Source organism: Canis lupus, chromosome 25 (assembly GCF_003254725.2).
Source record: "Canis lupus dingo isolate Sandy chromosome 25, ASM325472v2, whole genome shotgun sequence".
Taxonomy (NCBI): domain Eukaryota; kingdom Metazoa; phylum Chordata; class Mammalia; order Carnivora; family Canidae; genus Canis; species Canis lupus.
The window spans coordinates 18,793,362-18,819,792 of NC_064267.1; the positions used below are offsets into that span (position 1 = coordinate 18,793,362).

The 26,431-nt window shown below is 39.1% G+C and overlaps 1 long non-coding RNA gene and 1 pseudogene across 2 annotated transcripts in view; one reads left to right on the plus strand and one right to left on the minus strand.

Moving 5' to 3' along the window:
* LOC112669583 (uncharacterized) overlaps nt 1-12,171 on the plus strand; it is a 34,913-nt gene extending 22,742 nt beyond the window's left edge. For both annotated transcript variants that reach the window (XR_007405828.1, XR_007405827.1), the window contains one exon: nt 11,614-12,171. This is a non-coding gene — a long non-coding RNA (uncharacterized LOC112669583). The remainder of the gene's footprint in view (nt 1-11,613) is intronic.
* A 474-nt stretch (nt 12,172-12,645) lies between these two features.
* Nucleotides 12,646-12,743, minus strand: LOC112670247 (U6 spliceosomal RNA; annotated as a pseudogene).
* Between the last annotated feature and the right edge of the window lie 13,688 nt (nt 12,744-26,431).

The window sequence follows — 26,431 nt, forward strand, 5'->3', positions numbered from 1 at the left end:
ATGATTTTAAAAACTTTACTGAATGTGTGGATATGTCACACTTTCCATTCTAAATTTGCTTATTTGTAACTTGTTTTGTTTTCTTTTCTGATCAATCTTGCAAGGAATTTGTCTATCTTATAGTCCTTATGAAGAACCAGCTTTTCTCAGGTTGATTATCTGTGGTTTATATTCTTTATTACTTTTTTACTCTTATCTATATTACTTTCTTCCTACTACTTTCTTTGCATTTATTCTCTTGTCCTTTCCATAGTTTATTGTGTTTTTTTAATCTTTCATGTTTTTACATAAATGCATATAAGGTATAAATTACCTTTACATCCTGCATTAAGGGTTTCCCCCAAGCTTTTATTTATTTATTTTTATTTTTTTTTTAAATTTTTTTTATTTATTTATGATAGTCACACAGAGATAGAGAGGTAGAGACATAGGCAGAGGGAGAAGCAGGCTCCATGCACCGGGAGCCCGACGTGGGATTCGATCCCGGGTCTCCAGGATCGCGCCCTGGGCCAAAGGCAGGCGCTAAACCGCTGCGCCACCCAGGGATCCCCTCCCCCAAGCTTTTAAAATACAGTTCTTTCTGTTAGAAATATTTCAAAGCTTTCATTACATTTTTCTATTGAGCCAATGCTATTTAGACATATACTTTTAAATTTCTAGATATATGTGTTTTTAAAAAACCATATTTATTATTGATTTCTAATTTTAAGGAATTATGACTAGAAATCGTTATTTGTGTAGTGTCAGGGTTTTTTTCCCTTTTTATAATAATGAAGTATAATTAACATGTTATATTAGTTTCAGGTATACAACATATTGATTCAGTAATATACCTCTATGTATTACTCAATCCTCACCATGATAAGTGTAGTCACTGTCACCACACAATATTATTACAAATTGTTATTATATTCACTATGATACACTTTTCATTTAAGTGACTTATTTATTTATAACTGGAAGTTTGTACCTCTTAATCTTACCTTTCTCTATTTCATACTGTTTTCCATAGTGGTTTTACCAATTTACATTCTCACCGATAGGGTATGAGGATTATCTTCTCTCTACATACTCCCTAACACTTGTTAACTTGTCTTATATTTTTGATACTAGCCATTCTGACTGGTGTGAGGTGATATCTCCTTGCGGTTTTGATTTGCATTTCCCTGATGATGACTGATATTGAGCATATTTTCATATGTCTGTTGGTCATCTGTATGTCTTCTTTGGAAAAATGTCTATTCAGATCCTATGCCGATTTTGTCCTTGGATTATTTGGGGTTTTGGTGTTGAGTTGTATATGTTCTTTATATATTTTGGAGACTAATCCCTTATTGGATATGCGTTTGCAAATATCTTTTCCCATTCAGTAGGTTGCCTTTTTGCTTTGCTCATGATTTTCTTTGCTGTGCAAAAGCTTTTAATTTTGATGTAGTCCCAATAGTTTATTTTTGTGTTATTTCCCTTGCCTGGATAGACATGTCTATAAATATGTTGCTAAGACAATGTCCAAGAGATCATTGCCTATGTTTTCTTCTAGGGAGGTTTATAGTTTCAGGTCTCACATTTAAGTCTTTAATTCATTTTTTCATTTTCTTGCTCTTCATTTTTAGTCCTCTAATTTCACTTTCCCCTTGTTCTTTTTCTTTACTTGTGGGGCATATTTGCTTATTGTGGATATTCTGAAAGTCACCTGTCTACATGCTTGGAACTAACATGTGCTTAGGCAGGGAATATTATATTTAGATTGATCTGTTAATGCACACTTATTGTGCTGAAACTCCTGCCAAAAGATACCAGTTAGAATTTAGATGCAATGATAGGACATTCCCCTGGACACTCTGGATTTGTTAAATAGATATTAAACTCTTTCTTTGTTATACCTTACTATGCTTTGAGAGATTTATGGTCTTATTTCCTAGGAAGGAAATGAGAAAATAAGAAATTCCATAGTTCACCAGAGAAAATAAGAAATTCCATAGCTCAGCCAATGAGGTTGCCAATGGGGCTCTTGGACAGCAAGGCCTCAACTCTAGTATTGAAAAGTTTGCAGGTGTAGAAAAGAAGGGATCATGTAGGACTAATTTCACTGAAATTATATATGTTCAGTCAACCAATTGATCACTAATCAAACAAGAAATATTTGTTGTAGGTCTGTGCTTTATGAGAGGCCCATGGTAGATAGTTTACAGATTACTTAGGAAATCTAGGCAATCCTTAGCTATACTAATAGGGCAGGTTAAATGTAGGAAGGGGGGGATCCCTGGGTGGCGCAGCGGTTTGGTGCCTGCCTTTGGCCCAGGGCGCGATCCTGGAGACCTGGGATCGAATCCCATGTCAGGCTCCCGGTGCATGGAGCCTGCTTCTCCCTCTGCCTGTGTCTCTGCCTCTCTCTCTCTGTGACTATCATAAATAAATAAAAATTAAAAAAAATAATAAATAAATGTAGGAAGGGGTAGACCCCAAAGTATAAGGACTAATACAAGAGAAGATTGCTTTTTCTTTCTTAACACTACTGAGTGGATGTATAGATTGGCATAGGCCCCTCTTCTGTAAAACTGCTGCAGGACAGAGACTGATAAGAATACTTCTATCTTGAATGCATGGCTTCCAAGTTTGCCTTGGAGACCATTTTCATTCTAGCCAGCTGGAAAGGAAGAGAGCATCGAAGTGCAGGTGTGCCAGATTTTTATCAGCCAGGCCCAGAGGTGTAACTTCTATTTACATTCATTGGCTAGGATTTGGTTACATGGCCACATCTGACAGCAATAGAGGAAATGAGTTCCAGCTTTCTTTTTTTTATTTTTTAAAGTTCTTTGGTAAATATGCTTTATTTTTTTAAGATTTTATTTATTTGTTCATGAGAGACACACAGAGAGGCAGAGACATAGAGACATAGGTAGAGAGAGAAGCAGACTCCCTGTGAGGGGCCCAATGCGGGACTCAATCCCAGGATCATGACCTGAGCCGAAGGCAGATGCTCAACCACTGAGCTACGCAGGTGTCCTGAGTTCCAGCTTTGTACCCAGAGAGGCAAAAACATAAATTTTGGCTAGCAGTTGGCACTGTGTCCTGTCCTGTTTGAAGAATTGGTTGTGTTTCTAATGTGAAACTACGAATGATTTAAATTAGCTTCTTTATATTTTCCTATACTTTTCAAAGTTTATTATTACATGTACTACTCTTATAATCAGAAAAAAACCAATACATCTTATTTTTAAAAATGTAACCCACATTTTTGGAACATTATAATTTTTTTCTATATAATTAGTTAAAATGGCTGTTTTGATCCCCAGATGAGATTATAAAATCCTATTTAACCCACAAATTAGTTGAAAATATAAGGCAAATCTAATTAATTATTACCTCTGCCATGGTTCTCAAAGAGATTTACATCTCAGTATAAAGCCAGCCTGAAACCTGCACTCTAGGAGGATAAGATAGGACTGAAGAAGAGATAAGAAAGAGAAATAGGAGTATTTGCCTCCTTTCCAGAGGTGGCTGAAGTAAAAATGTGGAAATACAGGCCTCCTCTATCTTCCATTTTGCTGCCCTTCCTCTCCCCTGTTACCCTAAGTGCCTCATGGTAGCTGGCACCTTGCCCAGGCATATCCACTTTCTAAAGTGATTCCTGCCCCAAAATCATCTTTTTATTTTCCCCCAACAAAGTGCCTCTTCTTTCACTGACCTCACATGGGGATTGTGGGGGAAAACCTTATTTGGATTAATTCAGAGAGAGAACACAACCACTTAGATTTCTCTGAGTATCTGCAGTTTTCAAGAAAAAATGTGTTCAGCCAAATGCCTCTATCATTGGTAGAATTTTAGGCAGGGTGTCCTAGTCAAGATTGACAGATATTTTGGGTAGATATTCTTGGTCGGAGACTCCATCCAGGCTTATGTGGTAGCCTTTCCCCTGAAGAGTTGCTCAAATTTCTGTTTTTTTTTTTTTTTTTTTTAAGATTTATTTATTTATTCATGAGAGAGAGAGAAGCAGAGACACAGGAGGAGGGAGAAGCAGGCTCCATGCCAGGAGCCTGACGCGGGACTCCATCCCGGGACTCCAGGATCGCGCCCTGGGCCAAAGGCAGGCGCTAAACCGCTGAGCCACCCAGGGATCCCCTCAAATTTCTGTTTTTGCCTTTTATGGTGTCTTGCTGACTCCATTTCTTAAAGACCTAAGCTTATCACAACAGAAACAAGTAGTACTCTACAAATAATCTTCTTTTTCAAGATTTTATTTATTTATTCACGAGAAACAGAGAGAGAGGCAGAGACATAGGCAGGGGAGAAGCAGGCTCCCTGTGGGGAGCCTGATGTGGGACTTGATCCCAGGACCCCAGGATCACAACCTGAGCCAGAGGCAGATGCTCAACCACTATACCGCCTAGGCATCTCTCTCTCCAAATATTCTGTGGGTTCCTATACTTCCTAGTCTCTTTTCTAGTTGTGTTGGGCTCTGTGACACAAACAGTATCTACTGAGCTATTAGTGGAAGAGTTGTAGGTCACTTCTGGGTAGGCCAGTATGTCTTCAGCACATACTCTTTCACCTGGGAGGTTACATGTGAGACAATGGAACAGCAGAGGTGCTAAAGGAGGAGCCAAGGAGACCACTCTGACCCATGGCCAAATGTGATATGATAGGAATATCCTCTGTTGTATTGTACCACTAAGATTTTGGGATTTACTTGTTCCCACTAGCCTAGCTTCTTATAATACAGGCTACAGGTAAGGGAGAGGGGAAGTTATTGGGAGTGGAGGAATGAGAAAGGGAGGGGTTTGTAGACATTAGTCAGGAATCACCTTGTAAGACACTCCTTGTTCTAACTACTTCATGAGGAAACTGGTGAATTCAATCATGAGGTAGCTGTTAAGGTTAATGTCATCATCACCATCCATTTGTGGAAAGAGGAATAACATGGACAACTATGTTTGGGTCTGGAGGAAAGGACTCCTTTCTAGGAAAGAAAATAGAGCCAGGAAGTTCAGTTTAAAGGCAAGAGAATTTCTCTAACTTTATGTACTTAGCGTCTATCTGGAGACCTCAGGATTATTAATCTCATAAAATATAATAATGCCAAGGAATATACAAATATTGAATCTAGTGCAGAATAAAATAAATATTTGGAAAAAGAGAGATTATGATAGGCTGGAAGGCCAGGGAAGAAGAAAGTCTTCATAGAAGAATGGGCATATGAGATGACCTTCTAACATAGGTCAAATTTAGAAAGATAGGAGGAGATGGCCTTCTGGGTTGAAGGACTGATGTGCACAAAGGTCAGAAAATCCTGGGGCATCTAGGTGGCGCAGTTGGTTAAGCACCTGACTCTTGGTTTTGGCTCAGGTCATGATCTCATGGCTCGGTGCAGGGTCTACTTGAGTTTCTCTCTATCCTTGTGCTCTTCCCTTTACCCCATCCCCCACACTTTCTCTCTCTCAAATAAATAAATAAATCTTAAAAAAGAAAAAGGCCAGATAATCCTGCTAGTCTAATTTGACTGGAGTGCACTATTTGGGGAAGGGTATATAAGTAGGAGGTGAGACTTCAGAGATAGATGGAGGACACATTGCAGAGAACTTCAAATACCACTGAATACCTTTAAACTTTATCTTGAAATAGTGCTGTTACAATGCAATGGTGAACATTGACAACTACTTTGATGCCCATCAATAAGAGAATAGATAAGTAAGTTATGATGCTGCCAAATAATGGCATACTATTCAGTAGTTACATGGAAAGATCTCCAAGGAAGACACTGTTGAGTAAAAACATCAAGGATAAGTGATAGCACTTGTGTAAAGCAGCACACATCCGTATCTGTAAATTCCACATTCTTGAATGCACGTATGTATAAACACACAGAGATGTATTTGAATGAATCTTAGGAAGGAAGGATATTCACAAATTGATAACAGTGGCTACATCTGGGCAAAGACCTTGGGACTGGCCACAATCTTACCTGCTCTCCAAGGCCTTGTCCTTGGAGAGTTTTTAAAGAGGATGGAGCCTAACCAGATTAGTTCTGACACCTGAGCCTGATTGTTTCCCCAAGCCCAGATCAAACTGGATTCCAACCTTCGTTATCATCTGTTTGGACCAGATTGGGCTTGCTTGCTTTCCCATCAACTGAAACGCATTTGTGGTAATAGAAGGTAGTAAATCCTCTTGCAAAGATATGCAGAGCTCACTTTCATCTAAAATAATTTTTCATGGGCAGCCCGGTGGCTCAGCAGTTTAGTGCCACCTTAGGCCCAGGGCATGATGCTGGAGACTTGGGATCGGGTCCCGCGTTGGGCTTCCTGCATGGAGCCTGCTCTTCCCTCTACCTGTGTCTCTGCCTTTCTCTCTCTCTCTCTCTATCATGAATGAATGAATGAATGAATAAATAAATAAATAAATAAATAAATAAAATCTTTAAAAAATAAAATAAAATAATTTTTCACTGAGTAAAAATATTTCTGGCCAAGACATAGACACCCTTTTGAGAGTGATATTTTTAATTTTTTTCCAATAAGAAAATCCTTTATTGAAGTAAAACAAAACAATTGTTTATATCCTATTTTCAACAAAAATCTGAAATGGCCAATAACAGAACAATTAAAATATTTAAAAAGAAAGACCAAAAATCATTTAGATTACTTGTCAATAGGAAATACATATATTATCCAACAAATGGTAGAGGAAAGGTTATCTATAGAATAAACTATATTTTCGTTCCTACCTCACATCATATCCCCAAGCAAATTTCAGATATGTTAAAATCACTATCAAAATACAACAACAAAGCAAGCAAAACTGAATCCAAAATTGTATTTTAAAAAATGAGCAATAAGTTTTATCCCAGGATTGCAAAGATAATGCAATGTTAGAAGAATCTTCAATGTAATTCATTACTTTGACAAAATTAAAAGAGAAAAAAATCATACTATTGTTATATCAGCAGGTATAGAAAATGCACTCAGATGTCCAATTTTTGCTCATTTAAATACTCTTTAATCTGTTAAAAGGTATTGCTTCAAAATCTATAGCAAATATCATATTGGAGGGTGAAATGCTAGAAGAGTCTCATTAAAATGAGACATGCAGTATCCTTGTTATCACCTCATGATTTAATATTGCACTGGATGTTCTAGCCAGTGTAAAATTTGTACTGTCATATGAAATAATTGCTTGTGGGGGAAAAGCCAAGAAAGTCTAGTTATGAGCTATAAACTACTGATAAGTGAGCTGAACAACTTATTGGATAAGTCACTTATAAATTTAATAACAGGGATGCCTGGGTAGTTCAGCAGTTGAGCGTCTGTCTGCCTTTGGCTCAGAGCATGATCCCCGAGTCCTGGGATCCAGTTCCATGTTGGGCTCCCAGCATGGAGCTTGTTGCTCCTCCCTCTGCCTATGTCTCTGCCTCTCTCTCTGTCTCTCATGAATAAATAAATAAAATCTTTAAAAATAAATAAATTTAATAACAAAGGTATTTGGAAAATCCTAAAATATTTTGAAATTAATCAAAAATCAATCTTTCTTTCTTTTTTAAAAGTAGGCCCCACACCCAATTGTAGGGCTTGAACTCACAATCCTGGGATCAAGAGTCAGATGCTCTAGTGACTGAATCAGTCAGGCATCCCTAGCAACAATATTTCTAAATAACCCATGGGTAAAAAAAGCCACAAAGGAAATTAGAAAGTCTTTTGAACTGAATAAAAATGAAAATAAAAACACAACATATCATTTGTGAGATAAAAGCATGAAAGTAGCACTGAGAGGGAACGCTGTAGCTCTTAATGTTTATATATGAAGAAAAAGTCTAAAATCAACTACCTAAGCTTCCAACTTAAGATGCTAGAAGACTAAGTTAAACACAAAGTAGGAATGGAATAATCAAAATAGGAGTAGAAATTAATGGGATACAAAACAGATAAGCACCACAAAAAAAAAATAAAACATAAAGTTTATTTATTTATTTTTTATTTTTAAAGACTTTATTTATTTATTCATGAGAGACACAGAGAGAGGGGCAGAGACACAGGCAGAGAGAGAAGCAGGCTCCGTGCAGGGAGCTCAACTTGGTACTCGATTCCGAGTCTCCAGGATCATGCCCTGAGCTGAAGGTGACGCTAAACCGCTGAGCCACCCAGGCTGCCCCAACATAAAGCTTTAAAAAAAAAAAAAAATCAGTAAAGCGAGTAAATCTAGCTAGATTGATTAAGAAAGAAAAATAAGGGATCCCTGGGTGGCGCAGCGGTTTAGCGCCTGCCTTTGGCCCAGGGCGCGATCCTGGAGACCCGGCGATCCAATCCCACGTCGGGCTCCCGGTGCATGGAGCCTGCTTCTCCCCCTGCCTGTGTCTCTGCCTCTCTCTCTCTCTCTCTCTCTCTCTCTCTCTGTGACTATCATAAATAAATAAAAATTAAAAAAAATAAATAAAAGAGGGGATATCAGTATGATCCTAGAGATATTAAAAGGATAATAGATATTAAAATTTAATAATTTTGAAAACTTACGTGCAATAGATGAGTTTGTTGAAAAATTCAAATTACCAGAATACTAAAGATTCAAATCACCAACTGTTAGCAGAGGTGTGGGGCAACTGAATGTGTTATAGTTGGAGATATAAAATAGCATCACTGTTTTGGAAAACAGTTTGGCATTCTTTAATCAAGAGAAATGAAAATGCATGCTCACAAAACACTTGTTCTTGAATATTCGTGGCAGTTTTATTTAAAATAACCCCAAATTGGGTCTCCTGGGAAGCTCAGTGGTTGAGAGCCTGCCTTTGGCTCAGATCGTGATCCCAAGGTACTGGGATCGAGTCCTGCATCAGTCTCCCTGCAAGGAACCTGCTTCTCCCTCTGCCTATGTCTGCCTCTCTCTGTGTGTCTCTCATGAATAAATAAATAAAATCTTTAAAAAAAAGTAAAATAAAATAGCCCCAAACTGAAAACAACCCAAATGTTCAGAGGTGAATGAATATACAATCTATGGTACAGTGAAAGTAATGTAAAGAAATTAATTACTGATACAATCTGGATGGCTTTTAAAAACGTGATGCTGAGAAAAGCCAGACACAAAAGATATATGCTGTATTATTCCATTATACAAAATCCTAGGAGGGCAGCCCCGGTGGCGCAGCAGTTTAGCGCCGCCTGCAGCCCAGGGTGTGATCCGGAAGACCCGGGATCAAGTCCCGCGTTGGGCTCCCTGTGTGGAGCCTGCTTCTCCCTCTGCCTGTGTCTCTGCCTCTCTCTCTCTCTATTTCTCTGTGTGTGTGTGTGTCTCTATGAATAAATAAATTTTAAAAATCTTTACAAACAAAAGCAACAACAAAAAAATCCTAGGAAAGACAAATCTGCTCTGTGGTGCCATAAAACTGATCAGAGAGTCCATGGTGCTTGGGGTCATGGGTAGAGAATGGGAACCATGTTGGGTAATGGAAACATTCTGTATCATGACTGAGGTGTGGTTATATAACTGTATGTGTTTCTCAAAACTCATCTAGCTGTACACATAAAGTATGTGCATTTTATTTTCTGTAAGTTATACTTTAATGAAGTTAGTTTTAAAAAATTAATAACATTTTTATGCAACAACCAATTAGAAAATGTAGTTTAAAAAAGACAATAGCAACAAACTACAGGATACCTCAAATTAAAATGAACAAAAATGTGCAAGAACTTTATGGAATCGGGATCCCTGGGTGGCACAGCGGTTTGGCGCCTGCCTTTGGCCCAGGGCGTGATCCTGGAGACCCGGGAATCCCACGTCGGGCTCCCGGTGCATGGAGCCTACTTCTCCCTCTGTCTATGTCTCTGCCTCTCTCTCTCTCTCTCTCTCTCTCTCTCTCTCTCTCTCTCTCTCTCTCTGTGTGTGTGTGTGACTATCATAAATAAAAAAAAAGATTTAAAAAAATCTTGTATTAAAAAAAAGAACTTTATGGAATCAATTATAAATATTGAAAGACATGGGGAGCATGAACGCAATTGGGAGTCAGACTCTTGATTTCAGCTCAGGCCATGATCTCAGGGTTGTGAGACTGAGTCTTGGGTCAGGCTCCACACTGGGCATGGAGCCTGCTTAAGATTCTCTTGCTCCATCTTCCTCTGCTCCTCCCCCCATCTCTCTCCCATCCTAAAGAAAAAAAAATATTGAAATACATGGAGGATCCAAAAAAAGAGAGACCAAGTTTCATGAATGTAGAGATCGATACCAAAGAGATGCAAATTCTACATAAACTGATCCCTAGATCCAGTGCAATTTGAACAAAAATTCCAAGAAAATCTTTGGTGGAATGTCATAGGTTGTTCTTAAAAATCATATGAAAAAATAAATGATCCAAGAATAGATAAAATATTTCTGAAAAAAGAAATTAAGGAAAAGGACTTGAACTGTTGGGTGTGAGAAATTATCACAAAGCTATAGTACCTACAACACAGTGGTACCTAATCAAAAAAGACAAATAAAAATAAAAAATATCAAAAATAGATCAATGGAATAGAAAACAAATGCATGTAAGATAGTAGAGGTATTACAAATTAATGGAAAATTGATACATGTAAAAAATTAAATCAGATTCCTTCCTCATACCATGTACAAAGAAACAAAAATTCAGGAAATATAGCTAATCTTGGGATAAGGAAGGGTGGTATAGCAATGGAAGAAACCACAAAAGGGAACATCAATAGATTTGTCTATAAAATTTACAAACTTCTGGTATCAAACAAATGAAAATATATGCACAATATTGAAAGAGAAAGTATTAAAATGATTATATAAATAAATTTTAAATCAATGAAATGTATCAATATAGGAGACAAACAATGAGCACAGAAATGCAAATTGGATATTAACAAACAAAGGAATGTATTAACTAGTAACCAAATATATGCAAATTAAATGAGATGCTATTTTTAGCCTACTAAATTGGTGGAGTTAAAATAAAACAAAAACCTATATTATTCAATACTGGTGAGAATGTATTAATATAATTATTCTCATCTATTGCTGGTAGAAGTGTAGATTGGCAAAAATTTCTGGAAAGCAATTTAGTAAGAACTTTTAAAATATTTATACCTAATGGTGCCTAGGTGGCTCAGGTGCTTAAGCATCCAACTCTTGATTTCTGCTCAGGTCATGATCTCAGGGTTATGAGATTGAGCCCTGTGCAGGGCATGGAGCCTGCTTAATATTCTCTCTCCCTCTCCCTTCCCCCCACTTCTTACCCCCTCCATGGTCGAGTACACACACACTGTTTCTCTCTCAAAAAAATTCTTCCTATTATATTAAGATTTATAATAGTTAAAAGTAAAAAAAAATTAAATGTCTAACAAATCAGCGAAGGTATATTCATATTATAGACTCTTATGCAGTTAGTGGAGATCATGGTTTGAAGATATATTTAGTTATCATAAGAGTAATATTCAATATTAATGGTCAATGGAAAAAGCAACCTTCAAGTTTATATAAAATTTATTTCTAATTTTTTAAACAAAAATATGTGTATACTATAAAAACAAGATTGGAAATAAATATAATAAAATTTTAACAGTGATTGTCTCTGAGTGCTAAAATGTGGAAGATTTATATTTTCTTCTTTATATTCTTTTTTTCCCCTAGACTTTATCTATTTATTCTTGAGAGAGAGGCAAAGACACAGGCAGAGAGAGAAGCAGGCTCATACAAGGAACCCAATGCGAGGCTCAATCCCAGGACTCTGGGATCGCGCCCTGAGCCTAAGGTAGACACTCAACTGTTGAGCCACCCAGGTGACCCTTCTTTATATTCTTTTAAACCAACTTTTCTACAATAAACATGCAAACATAAACAATCTCTAAAATATCAGCAAGAATAAAGAGACATATGTACTAGGCACCTCAAATAAGTGACTTATTGAGATTTTGAAAGAAACAACTTTAAGGATCTGTAAGTTCAAACAAAAGGAAAACATAATTAGGTTACATGGTTCAGGTAAAAACAATGAGCAGTTTTGTCTGGAGCAGCATTTATCAGAGTGTGTTCTGTAAATCCTATTGCTGTTCGTATTATTGCTCATTATGTAATACTAGCAAAAATTATGGAAAGATGGAAGGGAAGGTTCCTGGCTACTAAGGTTGTGTGCAAAAGTAAAATAGTTTTTTAACTTCTCTTAAACTTTTGATAAGCTAAGAGTTTGAAATATTATTATCCTCAGTTGTTAATGTTCACATGCTTTAGATTCCAAATTGTAGGCATTGGAATAAACATTCCGTTTTGAAAATCCAAGAGCCTAAGGTATGTTTTAGCCTAAATAGAAGCCCATTATCAGAGTGCCAAGGGAGAGGGTTAGCTTTCTTCAATGAAGGCTTACTAGCTGTTGAAACTCTTAAATATTTGACCCAGACTCTAGAGTTCTGTGTTGTTAACATGAAAGAGTCCATTTTAGTCTCTAAACATTAGAGCAAATGTTACCAATTTACCATTAACCATTATCACATCAAAACCTGGCCCTTGATGTAGATGTGATTTTATTTAGTGGCTGATAATATAGCTGTAGACGATATCCTCATTTAACACACAAGTTATCTGACCATTGAATGGAGTTATTTAATTGTATTCATTTAAACTTGGGGAAATTTTGCTCAAAACATGGACTTTTATTTTTCATTTTTTAAAAATCTGGAATGGTTCATGAATTTGTGTGTCATCCTTGTTCTGGGGCCAGGCCAGTCTTCTCTGTATTGTTCCAATCATGTGCTATGGAAGTGAGCATTGTGGACTTGTTTTAGTCCATCAGGTATCACGCTCTTCTTAGTGACAGGCCAACAGATCCAGTTTAGGTTGTTCCTGGTTTGAATAGAAAATGAGGCCAAGCAGGCATGCAGGTAACTCATCCAGTAGGGCTTAGCAGGTTATTTAAATGTAAGTTAAAAAAAAAGAAAGGTGAGCATGAAGTTTCCATTTTCCACTGTTTAGAACTGGACTTTGATCCTTCAGAAACTATTTTTAATTATTTTGATGCTGGCAGAAGCATTCTAAAGGCCTACTAAGCACAGATACAGGGCAATGTTAGGGATCTTTGAGAGTTTATGAACCACAGACTCCCCATGGTCTGAACCTGTGTTCTCCTAATGTCTTGTGATCTCACACCATTATCAGTAAAAAAGTTTTGTGCAACAGACCACGTCTGTATATTAACTATTATGATGTGTAGGTACTATAGTGCTAATACATGAGGTATGCTATAAACACATGAATTAAATTAAGTAAAGATAAAGTAACTCTTAATCTTAAATAATATCAGTAATGATATCTCTATGTATTTATTAGGTAATACATCAAGACAACATGTAACGTGCAATTTATCATTAAGGATAGTATATATAAAGCCAGATTTGAAATGGTTTTCTCAGATGATTCACATTTTTTGTCACTTCTTGTTACTTCTTGGCTAACCTCATTAGAATTATCATTGTGTTGATTGTTTCTTGGACTTTTGGCTAATATCAAGTGTAGAATTATCATTGCAGGGTTTTTTTTTTTTCAAGATTTTTTTTATTTATTTATTTTTAAATTATTATTATTTTTCTTAAGTAAGTGCTATGTGGGCCTTGAACCCATGACCCTGAGATCAAGAGTTGTGTGCTCTAACATCTGAACCAGCCAGTCACCCGTGCCCTACTTTTTAAAAGTAAATTCTACACCCAATGTGGGGCTCAAACTCATTGTTTTTATTTCATAGTGCAACTTATAGAAAGCTTACACTTGAAGTAAAATTGTCAGTTTGACCATTTTCTTTTTGTTGGCTTCTGTTCACATTATTAGCATTACAATTCAGGATTTTTGCTAAAAACTTTTTAAGCCATTTGTCAACTATGTCATACTAAGTTTTTTAAAAAGCAAATGTCTCTGGGAGGGTAACACATTCAGTGTTTAGTTCTGAGTGTGAGTTTATCAGAAATAGTAAGCCTGTCACCTTCGAGGCCTGGGAAACTAGTCTGTCAGTTGAGGGACAGAATTCTTTGTATCCTCAGTTCTTAGCAGAGCATCTTAAACCTTTTGTTCAGTGCAGTTTTTTCCTGAATAAGTAGGCATGATACTGTGTTTTGGTAGTGGACATTTTGAGGTTTGGTCAGTCAAAGGCCATAGAGTGTGATTCTGACAGAGAGGGCATGAAGGGTCTTCCTTGAGGCTGGGAGCCAGCTGCCACCTTGGAGAGGCAGGAGGGCAGTGGGCCTTTCTTTTGGGAAGGAGACTCCACAGGAGAGGGGAAAGAAGAACAAATGTTCAAATTTAAAAGGAAAGAAAGGCTAGATTCTGGGAGATAGTCATTCCCTGAAAAAGTCTAGAATACATTATTAAAGAGTTGTTTTTAAATTTTGTTTTGAGGAAATAGAAAGCAGGGTAGTAAGCAAAAGAGCAAACATTGGTGGAGAGTTAAATCAGAATAAGCCTTGGCTTTCCTTGACTGAATTTGAGGACCTAGCACATAATGGACATAGTGTCCCATTATATATTAGTAGGAAGAGATGGCAAAATGTGCATGATGATAGCCTCAATGGATCTGAAACTGATATTATTGTTTGTGGCTGTTATGAGTGTATAGAAAGGAGTCTGCTCTGTTTGTCCACCTGAAGTGCAAAGAACATGAATGCATCAAGCCAGGCTGAGGAAGAGTCTGCATCTTGCTGTCAAAGGCAGCATGGATTTCCTGGGAGGAGCAATGATCATCAATCTGGTGTAGGCAGAAAGTTCTCAGGAATAATATGCAGGAATGTGGGGACAGAAGGGTTGTGCAGCAGCACAGGACAGGTGGGAATCATCTGTGAAGAGTCAGAAAACAGTCTTGGGGGCAGAGAAGGGTGCTCCTGAATATGAGAGGCAATGGCGAGTTCTATATCAGTTGGCAAATGGTGCTGATGTGGACTCATCTTCCCCTCTGTAGGGACAGTGGGGTCAGAGATAGTATTAGAAATATCTAGCATTGCAGAAGGGGTGCCAACCAACCCCACAGGGTGGGACCAGTGTACTAGCAGTGAGTGCAACTAGGAACAGCCCTGGCGGATTCAGCCTTCTACTCACCCCTTTCCAGCCTTCTGGTGGTCAAAGGCATATATTTACAAGGAGGCTGACTGTAGCATACTCTTAACTATCCATTTAGTCCAAACTACTAAGTGCTGATCCTAAGAGTTAAGAACTCACTAGTTTAGGCATAGGGAGAGTCTGCATCAACAAACAACCCAGAGACATGCCTCCTGGAACCTACTCTTGAGCACGCGGCACGCCCGCAGCCACCCCCAGGTACACACGTAAGTATAAACCACAGAGGCATTTATCAGGTGTCCCTCCTCTTTCTTCCCATTGTCAGGCTTCTTTCAGCACCTCACCTCTAGATGACATTCACACATTGCTTCCCGGTTCCACCCCACTTGAAGGCTCACAAAATAAAACATTTGCATAGTTTTTAAGAATAATTATTTACCAACAGTGGTTTTCCTCTCCATTTCTTACCCCCTTAAGTCCACAGCAGAAAATGCTGTTTTGTGCATTGCTCTACTCTCAAATTTTACAAAATAGCTTCAAACCCAAGGAATGGCCAGTGAATGGAAAATTAATTTATGGTTCAGCCTATGCCGATATCTGAGTTGGCCCAGCTTGCTATGCAAAGCTCCCTACAGGGGAGGATATTGCATAGAAATACTGTCCTGGGCTGCATTGAAGACAGTAATAACTGCGTAATGATCCTTTGTTGAGTGAACAGAAGAGAACCAGTGGGTTTTCCCATAGGGGCTGTGGCACTTCCTGGCTCACCTGTTTCAGGCTTCACTGAAGCAGTAGTGACCTCCTGTTTTTAGTGTTTTCTTCCTGATGCCAACAGTTCTGGCAGGCTCCACATCATCCCTATCAGTTCAATCCTCTAGACTAATACAGAACTAGTATATGAGAGAAATGCCCAAGAGTTACTTGGGCTGTGCGTTATAGTGAGACATCTTATGCATATCATGATACTCGTCCCAGTGAAATACTCTAGTCTGCAGTGAGATGGGAAAGAGCATCAAGGACTTCTCTGGGTTCTTTGTATTTTGCTGTACATAAATTCTTTCCAGCCCTAAGTGATTGAGATAGAGAAATTAGAGTCATATTTGCCATGCTTTATGAAGAGGCAGTATTCAGCAGGGGTTCAGAGCTGCTTGCACAGGGGACCCTTTCGCAACCTTTATTTCCTCACCTGTAGAATGGGGCCAGCATACTCACCTCCCAGGAATGCATCAGCATAGGGTCTGGGAGGTAGTAAGCACTCATCAATGTAGTTATTATGTCTTTTGTAGAATAAAAAAGCTTAAATGTCCCTTAATATGAAATGCAAAAGAGGCATGATTGGTAATATATACATCTCAAAAAAATCTGTGTGTCAAAACGGCAGCAGTCACTTTATATATGAAAGTGATCAGATCAACTTACAAATAGATTTCAGAAAGAAATGCTTTCTCTTAGTGAAATCTTGTGATTTAAATGGAAATATATTTACGTGCAGTCATTTAAACATGATTAAAGAACTCTATAGAGGCCATTTTTGGGACAAGGATGATATATAATTTTGCTTTTTTATGATAGGACAAAAGCTGGATGTGCTTTGAAATATATGCTTATTACTTTTGTTAAATAGCAAAAGTCTATATTGGAATAGAACATATAAAATCAAAGCCTGAGTAATGAGAATGTTTTTTTGATTCATTTTATTGAACTCCTGATTTTAAGTACCGGATTTCCACTGTCATAAAATGGGGGCATATTTGACATTTGAAAATGTCAAAAGGGCTATTAAAGCCATTCTCATAGATGACCTGTCTTAGAGAATTTTAAAGAGGATCTCTGTACTTGTTGGGTGATTGTGTAATAGCTCTAAAATGTTGTCTACGTCTATGATCCTATGGGAGAATAAAGAGAACAAATTTGAGTATAACTTTTAAATAGCTTATTCCAAAAATATTACTCTATGTTTTTTCAGTTCAAACCATTTCTTAACCAAATAGTTGTTCTGAAGTTAGAAAACTTTTTTGGGGGGAAAAAAGTGAAAAGAACTTGAGGGAGGGGAATGTGTGGATAGTTTTGAATGTGAGTCCTGACCTTACATGTTTGTGGCCTGAACAGGAGAAATAACATTACTATAACAAATCCCACAGGCTTTTTCTGGGGGAAACCGCACTGCATTTTGCTGATAACAAAGCTTGAGTGAAAACAGCTACACTTTCTCTAGTGTGAAATGTGGGTGCAAGTCGAAGGTGGATTAGTTGTCTTATAAACTGTCAGCAGCAATATCACCAGTCTCTCCCTATGGACATGTAGGAATTAGGACCATTAGTATTAATCATAATGGGAACACAGTACATTTGGTAAAGAGGAAAGCCACTTTCCCAGTAATAAAGATTTGGTAAATACTAATGGAAATATGTGAGTTATTTATATTAAACCATGCTACTGTTTTCTGGCCAATCCTCCTCTACACTTCGGTTTCAGCTCAGGTCATGATCTCAGGGTCCTGGAATCGAGCCCCATCTTGAGCCCCATGTGGAGCCCTGCATTGGGCTCTGCCCTCAGCAAGGGAGTCTGCTTAAGATTCTCTTCTCTCTCTGTCCCTGCTCCCATGTGCTCTCTCTCTCTCTCTGAAATAAATACATAAAATTAAAAAAATAAAATGTGCTTCCTCTTTACTTTTTGGTCCATTAAAAAATTTTGCTTTCCTATTTATTTATACTGTTTTAAAAGTTTTTTTTTATTATTTGAGTATAGTTGACACACAATGTTATATTCGTTTGGGGCGTACAACATAGTGATTCACCAATTCTGTACATTAGGCTGTGCTCATCACAAGTGGAGCTACTATCTGTCACCACAGCACCATTACATTATGATTGACTGTATCCCCTATGCTGCACCTGTCATCTCAGTGGCTTATTCATTCCAGAACTGGAAGCCTGTAACTCCTATACCCCTTCATGCATTTTGTCCATCCCCCGAGCCCCTACCCTCTGGCAACCATCAGTCTGTTTTCTGTATTTCTAGGTCTGATTCTTGCTTTCTGTTTGTTTATTCACTTTTTTTAAGATTCCACATGTAAGTGAAATCATATGGAATTTGCCTTTCTCAGTCTGACTTATTTTACTTAGTATAATGCCCTCTCTCTAGATCCACCCATGTTGTCACGTAATATTCCGTGTGTCTGTGTTTATAACTATTTATACTGTTTGAGAGCTAAACTTCTTGAATTTCTCTGCCAGTATCTCTGAATATGGCCCCTTGCCTATTTTGTCCTTCTGCAATGCTTGTTAGTGTAATGGATTATTTCATTTTAGTTTCCATGTCTCTAGCATTATTGGCATATTTTTTATCTTTCTATTTCCTTCTACTGCAGCATTCAGTGTAGTTTCCTTATATGTACCTTTCATTTCTGCTAAATCTCTCTTTAGCTATGTGTATTCTGTTATTTAACCTATTCATTGAACTTTTAATTTAAAAACCTATATGTTTTTTGTTTCTGAAAGTTCTATCTGGTACTTTTTCATATCTGCTCTCCCATGCCCACATTAATTTTTAAATAGGATCTTGTTCTTTTTTAGAAATTTAACTCATTCTGGGACGCCAGGGTGGCTCAGCGGTTGAGTGCCTGCCAGGGTGTGTTCCTGGAGTCCTGGGATCGAGTCCCACATCGGGCTCCCTGCATGGAGCCTGTTTCTCCCTCTGCCTGTGTCTCTGCCTCTCTCTCTCTCTCTGTCTCATGAATAAATAAATAAAATCTTTATTTTTTAAAAAAATAAATTTGACTCATTCTTTTAAACTTTTGAATAGTTCAACATACTTTTTTTAAAATTGAAATTCAGTTAACTTACATATAGTACAACATATAGTTTCAGATGGAGAGTTCAGTGATTCATCAGTTGCATATAACACCCAGTGCTCATCACAGTCACATACAGTCCTTAATGCCCATCACCTAGTTCCCCTATCCCACCGCCTACCTCTCCTTCAGGAACCCTCAGTTTCTTTCCCATAGTTAAGAGTCTCTCATGGTTTGTCTCCCTCTCATATGGTTTTGATGAAGTTTTGGAATATAGGTGAGGTCTGGAGCCGATGACCAAGACAGAATTCTTGAGACATCTTTGGTGAAAAACGGTGGTTTTATTAAAGCAAGGGACAGGACTCGTGGACAGGTATAGCTGCTGCCCTGGGCTTGTGAAGAGTGGCTGATTATATACCTGGGAGTTGGGGGAGATAAGGAAAAGGGAGACTTCAGAAGGATTTTCATCTGCTGAGGAGGACCTACAAGATACTGAAGGCCTTGCCATTGTCAAGTTAAAGATTGCTTTCCCCCTCTAACAAGGTATTAACATAGAACAACTGGAAGGTTCCTGAGGAATGTCCCACATATCCCACCCTGGGCTGTTTGTGGGAGTCAGCTGTGCTTTGTCCTCAGCTAGCCCTCTGTTCCCCATCAGTTGCACTCATATGTGGAATATAAGAAACAGTGCAGAGATCACAGGGGAAGGAAGGGAAAACTGAATGGGAAGAAATCAACATACTTTTCACATTCTCTTTTATACTGCCATTCTATTATCTCAAGTACTTATAGCTCTGATTTTGCCATTTGTTCTGTTTGCTGACTTTCATTCTCTGTTGGCTGTTTCCTTGTGTGTTTTGTCAGTTTTGTTTATGAGCGTGTGTATAGTGGGGCTTGTTTCCTCCATGAGAATCTCTTCTGCTTCATTGTGAAAGCCCTTCCAGACCAGTGTTGCAGCCAACTTTATTATATTGTGGTTTGGGGTTACTGGGGTAATGTAAATTCAAGCTCCACTTGTACCTGAGGAGAAAGCCTGGAGTTCTGAATTCTCAGAAACTTTTATTTTTATCCAGTGCCTAGAGCAGATAAGCTTCCTTTCAATAGCCTGTGCCTGCAGGTAAGTTTCTCTTAACCCACTCCTCCTGTGAGAAGGGTTTTTGGAACTAAGTATTGTGTTTAGGCTGCGTGCTCAGCCCAATGACCCACCTTGTGAGGATTCAGTCTTGTCTTGTATTCAAGCTTCCAGGGGCCTGGGATCACCTGTCTCTGAGGGCAGACACAGCATCAGCTGAGGCATTCAGTTCCCTCTTAGTTTATGGCACCTGGAATTACCCTTCCCCACCCTGTCCCACACTCCTTCTGTTTAAAGATCAGCCTTGCATTAAAAAGTTGTTCTGTTTAGTTAACTTCAGGATTTTAGACAAATTAAATCAGCCATATTGCCAGAAATAGGAAATGTCACCGATAAATTCAGAAAAACTGTAAGGATGTACGATTGCTTCTGCTTTTCAGTGGTGACTGGATTGGCAGGCCCAGCTGCTAGTGTTTTAAAATCATGTTTTGCAGCATCCTATGTTATATATACTGCTTATCTGTATCGTATAGTCAGATATAGGTGCCAATGTATAAGCAAACTTTTTGGAAGTGTGATGCCTTCCCCTCAGTTTCTGCCATGCCCACAGAAGGAGCAGTATGCTGTAGTAGTTCAGAGCACTCGCTTTGGCACTCTTTACATCTGGGTTAACAACTCTGTCACTAATCTTGCTGTGAGATCGTAGAGATCATTGGCTGGTTGTTTTCTGAACTTCAGTGTTCCCAGAAATAAAATTGGGACAATAATATCTGCTTTACCTAATCATAGCAAAGATTAAATGAGATACCACATACAGAACACTTAGAAGCATAGTGCCTGGCACATACTAACTGCCACCAAGAAATGCTAAATATTCTTGCCATTATTCCTTCATCTCCCTTGAGACTGACAACAGTGATAAAACCATTCTAAGCTCACCAACACCTCAATTTTAGAATCCAATTTTCTGACTCTCCCCCTTTTTATTTGCCATCTGAATCATCCAAGGTGATTAAGTTTTAGAGAATAAGAAGGCCATAGGCTTCAGGTTCAGAGCCTTAGGTCTAAATCTGGCTTTGCTGCTTATTGGCCATGGGCATGTGACAGCTCCTCCATGACTCATTTTCCTTTGCTGTAAAATGGGGATATGAATAAGAGTGCCTGGGTGACTCGGTCAATTAAGCCTCTGACTCTTGATTTTGGCTCAGGTCATGATCCCAGGGTTCTGGGATCAAGCCCCATGTCATCTGTCTTCTGGCTCAACAGGGAGTCTGCTTGGAATGCTCCCTCTCACTCTGGCCCTAACCCCCTTGTGCTCATTCTCTCTTTCTAAATAAATAAATATTTTTTTAAAAATTAAAAATAAAATGGGGATATAAACATTACTTATGTTGTGACTGTGCAGGATGAATGTGGAAATGCCCACACACAATGGCACATGGGGGTCATGAAGCTTTCTATAGGGAGTGTGAGCCGTCTGCAGGCAGGGCCCACATGTTCCTTCCTACGTTCTGAGACTCACCCGGGAAGGTTGGACTCAATGGAATGAATAAAACCAGGAAAGAGAAATGAGGCACTGATGTAACAAGGTAGGAAACAGTGGCACAACCATCAGGAAGTGACTCCATGTGTGGCCACAGGAAGTCAGGGCCTAAGTTTATGTTTTAGTGGTAGTAGTTCTGCCTTGTGTGTGTACCTAAGAATGGGGACATTGTCTCCATCTTTTCTATCTTTCTACAGTGACCAGAACAGGTCCTGCACCAGGGACATTGGCAGCTGTGCTGAAGCTCTGACTCAAGGCCTGCCCTGCAGTGGGTGGAGAGGCCCTGAGGAAAGTTGAGTCACTTTGGGCTGATAATGGGGAAGGCCTGGACTCTGTTTCTGCCTGAGAAACTGGCAAAGGGTGTGGAGCCTGACTTGATTCTCTTCCTACTTTGCATAAGAATCTTGAACCTGACATTTTTATTTTAATAGGAGGGAGAAATATGGGAGAATTGTGAAGGCTAAAGTAATTCTTCCTTCTCAAGTGGCTCTAGAGTTTTATTTGAATAGTAGATGGCACCTTTTACATAATACCAGGACAAACTCACTTGGACATTGATTTGAAGCTCTAAAAATGATTTGGAACATCAATCAGTTGCTCAGATTCCCCAGCTTTGCAATGTCTGCATCTGCCTGCCACCTCCTCAGTGTTTCCTCCTCTTCCTGGTAATAGCCCCCAAGCACTGAGATGTGCCAGGCAATCTGTGTTCCCACCCATCCTTCCAATTGCTTTGTATTGTATGTATTAACATGCCCATTTTTTACAGATGGGAAGCTAAGGGTCAGAGAAACTAAGGGGATGTGCCCAAGAAGGAGGAGACACAGCAAGTAGGAGTACATGGTTCCAGAGATGTCTTTGTCTATTACCTCTTGGCTTCTCCCTTTTTACTATGTCCTGCTCCTTGTCATCCTGGAAAGCCCAATCAAGGGACCTGTGGTCTAGGCTTTCTTCCTCTTCTAATAAACTGTGTGAACTCCGGTAAGTCACTTTAGGGTATCTTCTAGCTCCAGCTTCTAGGATTCTCCTGACTCAGTTTTAGGAGAATACAGATTTCTGTTAGACCATCTCCAGTGTCTCTTTACCTCACAAACCCTCACATGAAAGTCTCATCAAAGCGAGCAAGATAGGAAGGTGATGCAGGGTACTAATATTTATTAAGAGCTGATTTCGCACCAGGGTTGTGCTAGGTGCTGTTAACCAAAATTCCTGATATTTATTAGACCTGACACTAATTTCCTTTAGATAAATTTCTGGTATTTATAAACACTTCATCACGTCTTTGATTTGTTGTCTCTCTACTCCTCATGTCTAGAATGCTTTACTTCCTTCCCTGCCAGAAAACTCAAATAAGAATAATTTACTTTGCATGGCACCCCACAAGAATGCCCTAATATGTTGACTTTTGTTAAAAAGCTGGAGAGAAAAAGGTTAGATAGGAAGTTTGGCTTAAAAAGAATAAGCATAAATGATTTTCTCTTAAAGGGCTAGAGATGGTTTTCTGACTTCTCATTAATCTGATTGGAGAAACTCAAGGGCCATGAACCCTTGATTCTTTATGTGGAAAGGGATAAAAAATGTTCTTTTCTGCTTCTTTATTTGACTTCCCAGAAAACTTTTTGCTGTGTGGAAGCGTCTTGCTCAATAATCACCTTTAATGCTTAATTTAGGGTTTGAATTCACAGATGGCATCTCTAAAAGAATGCTAGATAGAGAGGGATCCAAGGAGACTTCCCTTGGCCTGTAAATGTTTTTAAGTATGATTAGCAATTCAAAATTTTGCCCCACATAATTTCTTTGACTTTTCATCCTGTAAAAAGTCTTAAATACCAGACTTAAAGAAAATTATAAAAAATTATTTAAGGAAGCCAAAGCCATCAACACTGGGCAATCCCCATAGTGGTGATTGGGACCCTAGAGCCCTCCAAGTTCACATTTTTTGTAATATACAAGCTGAGGAGCTCTTGGGAGGGTGGATGCTTTAACCCTCCTAGCTAGACCTAGCTAGAAGGATGGATGGCTATATAAATATACATATAAAACTCCATAGGCACAAAGAATTTGGCTAAATTCATATTAGTTCAACAGATTTATCAAAACCTTGCTTTGAGTTTGCTAAATCCCCACATTTCCATGGTTTAGCATAATTGAAGTTGATCTCTCATGTGAAGTCTAGGGTAGGAGGGAGGGGATTTCCTCACAGAACCTGGAACCTGGGTGAGGGAGGCTGTGCCATGAGGCCTCGCCCTGTGTGTTAATAACCAACTGGGGGAAGGAGGAAGAGAGAGCGGGAAGATTTCTTAGGAGGCGGCCATGGGTTACTCATGTCAGCCCACTCTTGATGGCCCAGACTCACTTCCATGTTTCCACCTAGCTGTAAGGGGCCCAGGAAATGAAATACCTGGCTGGGCAACAGCTTTTCATTCATTCATTCATTCATTCATTCATTCATTCATTCATTCATTCACAGTGCCTGTGTGCATGGCACTGTGTTCCCAGAGGGCTGACAGTGTAGGCAGTGAGGATAGGATGTTCCCTTCCCTTCTTCCCTCTCCCCTTTACCATTCCCTCATCTCACCATTCTCTCCTGTCCTTTTTTTTTTTTTTTTTTTAACCTCTAACACATCTGTACACACACACATGTCCCTACTACTTTTTTTCTGTTCTCTCATGGAAAATCTGCTCTAGCTCTACTGGAAACTTTCATATAGAAGTTAGCCTGAAAAAAAAAAAAAAAAAAAAAAGAAGGTAGCCTGAAAGTACAGGTCGAAAGGAAATCAACCAATACACACTACCCTCTTCCAAACCGGGCTGGAAGCCTAATGGGTATTGGTTCAGGCCTCGTGCTATTTTCCCAAAATATAGTTTCATCAGTCACTGCCTTGCCAAGAACTTGAGAGGACTCCTTGCTGCTGTACCAAGGATATACTCCTCTGCCTTTTGCCTTAGACTCATTATAATATGGCCCCTACTCCCCTGTCCAAGTTTATCTCACATGTTCCTTTGTTCCTCCACAGGGAATAAATCATGCCCATTGTGAGGTGTATATTCATTATCTTGCCCTGCCTCTGTACTCAATGTTCTTGAAGGCCCATCCAAGCTCCACCCATAGTACGAAGTCTTCCAATAGTTTGAGACTTGAATTGATTTTTACTTCCATTTGGTTAGCGGTAATCTTGCAGCATAACAACATGTCCCTCTCACTGTTTTATGGCTGTTCCCGTGTCCTTTGTTAGGTTATATGTTCCTCAAGCAGAAAGAACAAGGCTGATACAGGCTTCTTACTGCTCAGTGTTCTGCTGTTGTATTTTACAACTTGCATTTTAAACTATACTTTGCTGCCTTCTCACTTCAGAAAAGCTGAATGTAATCGGTCAGTGTCCTATTCAGAGGTGAATGCCATCTGGCTGCAGAGACAAGTAACTGCCGGCTTAGAGATGAAGTTTCCTCTGGAGGGGTTCATGTGGCTAATTCTTTCTTGGTTGGTGACTTTTCTGATGGAATGTCAAGAATCCATTTCAGCCAGAGCTGGGGACTGTTGTTTCTCCCGTGTCCCCTGAGTGCTTAGCAATGGACACAGACTTGCTGGTTACTTATTTAAAACTGAAATCTGCTGCTGTCAAAATTTATTCAGTATCCATCATTGGCCAGGCATTTTATGTATTGTGTATTCATGTATGTTATCTCAATTAAACTTTCTTCTTTAAAAAAAATATTTTATTTATTTATTAATAAAAGACACAGAAAGGGATAGGCAGAGACGCAGGGAGAGGGAGAAGCAGGCTCCATGCAGGGAACCCAATGTGGGACTCGATCCCAGTACTCTGGGATTGTCCCCTGAGCCAAAGGCAGATGCTCAACTGCTGAGCCACCCAGGCATCCCTCAACTAAGCTTTCAACAGCTCATGTCTTGGGTATTCTCATTCCCATTTTTTAAAGGAGAAAAGTAGGGTTTCTTAGCAATGAAGAGATAAAAAACAGTGAGTGGGAGAACCAGAGCTCTGAGTTCAAGTCTCCTGAATTCAAATCCTATGCTTTTTTTCTATTTTCTACTTTTCTGTAAAGTAGATTTCTACGGACGCCTGGGTGGTTCAGTGGTTGAGTGTCTGCCTTCACCTCAGGGCATGATCCCAGAGTACCGGGATCCAGTCCTGCATTGGGCTCCTTGCAGGGAGCCTGCTTCTCCCTCTGCCTGTGACTCTGCCTCTCTCTCTGTGTCTCTCATGAATAAATAAATAAAATCTTAAAAAAAAAATGAAGTAGATTTTCTGTAAAGATTACTGATATTTCAATACTGGAACCCTTGCAAGGAAGGGCTAAGGGATTGGGACAGAAAGCTATTTAATAGACCCAGGTTTCAATTCTAAGTCTATCTTTTGCTAGAAGCTTTTTAAAAAATTAACAAGGCAGGAAACCACAAATGGAGAGGATGCGGAGAAAAGGGAACCCTCTTACACTGTTGGTGGGAATGTGAACTGGTGCAGCCACTCTGGAAAACTGTGTGGAGGTTCCTCAAAGAGTTAAAAATAGACCTGCCCTACGACCCAGCAATTGCACTGCTGGGGATTTACCCCAAAGATACAGATGCAATGAAACACCGGGACACCTGCACCCCGATGTTTCTAGCAGCAATGTCCACAATAGCCAAACTGTGGAAGGAGCCTCAGTGTCCACCGAAAGATGAATGGATAAAGAAGATGTGGTTTATGTATACAATGGAATATTACTCAGCTATTAGAAATGACAAATACCCACCATTTGCTTCAACGTGGATGGAACTGGAGGGTATTATGCTGAGTGAAGTAAGTCAGTCGGAGGACAAACATTATATGGTCTCATTCATTTGGGGAATATAAATAATAGTGAAAGGGAATAGAAGGGAAGGGAGAAGAAATGAGTAGGAAATATCAGAAAGGGAGACAGAACATAAAGACTCCTAACTCTGGGAAACGAACTAAGGGTGGTGGAAGGGGAGGAGGGCGGGGGGTGGGGGTGACTGGGTGACGGGCAC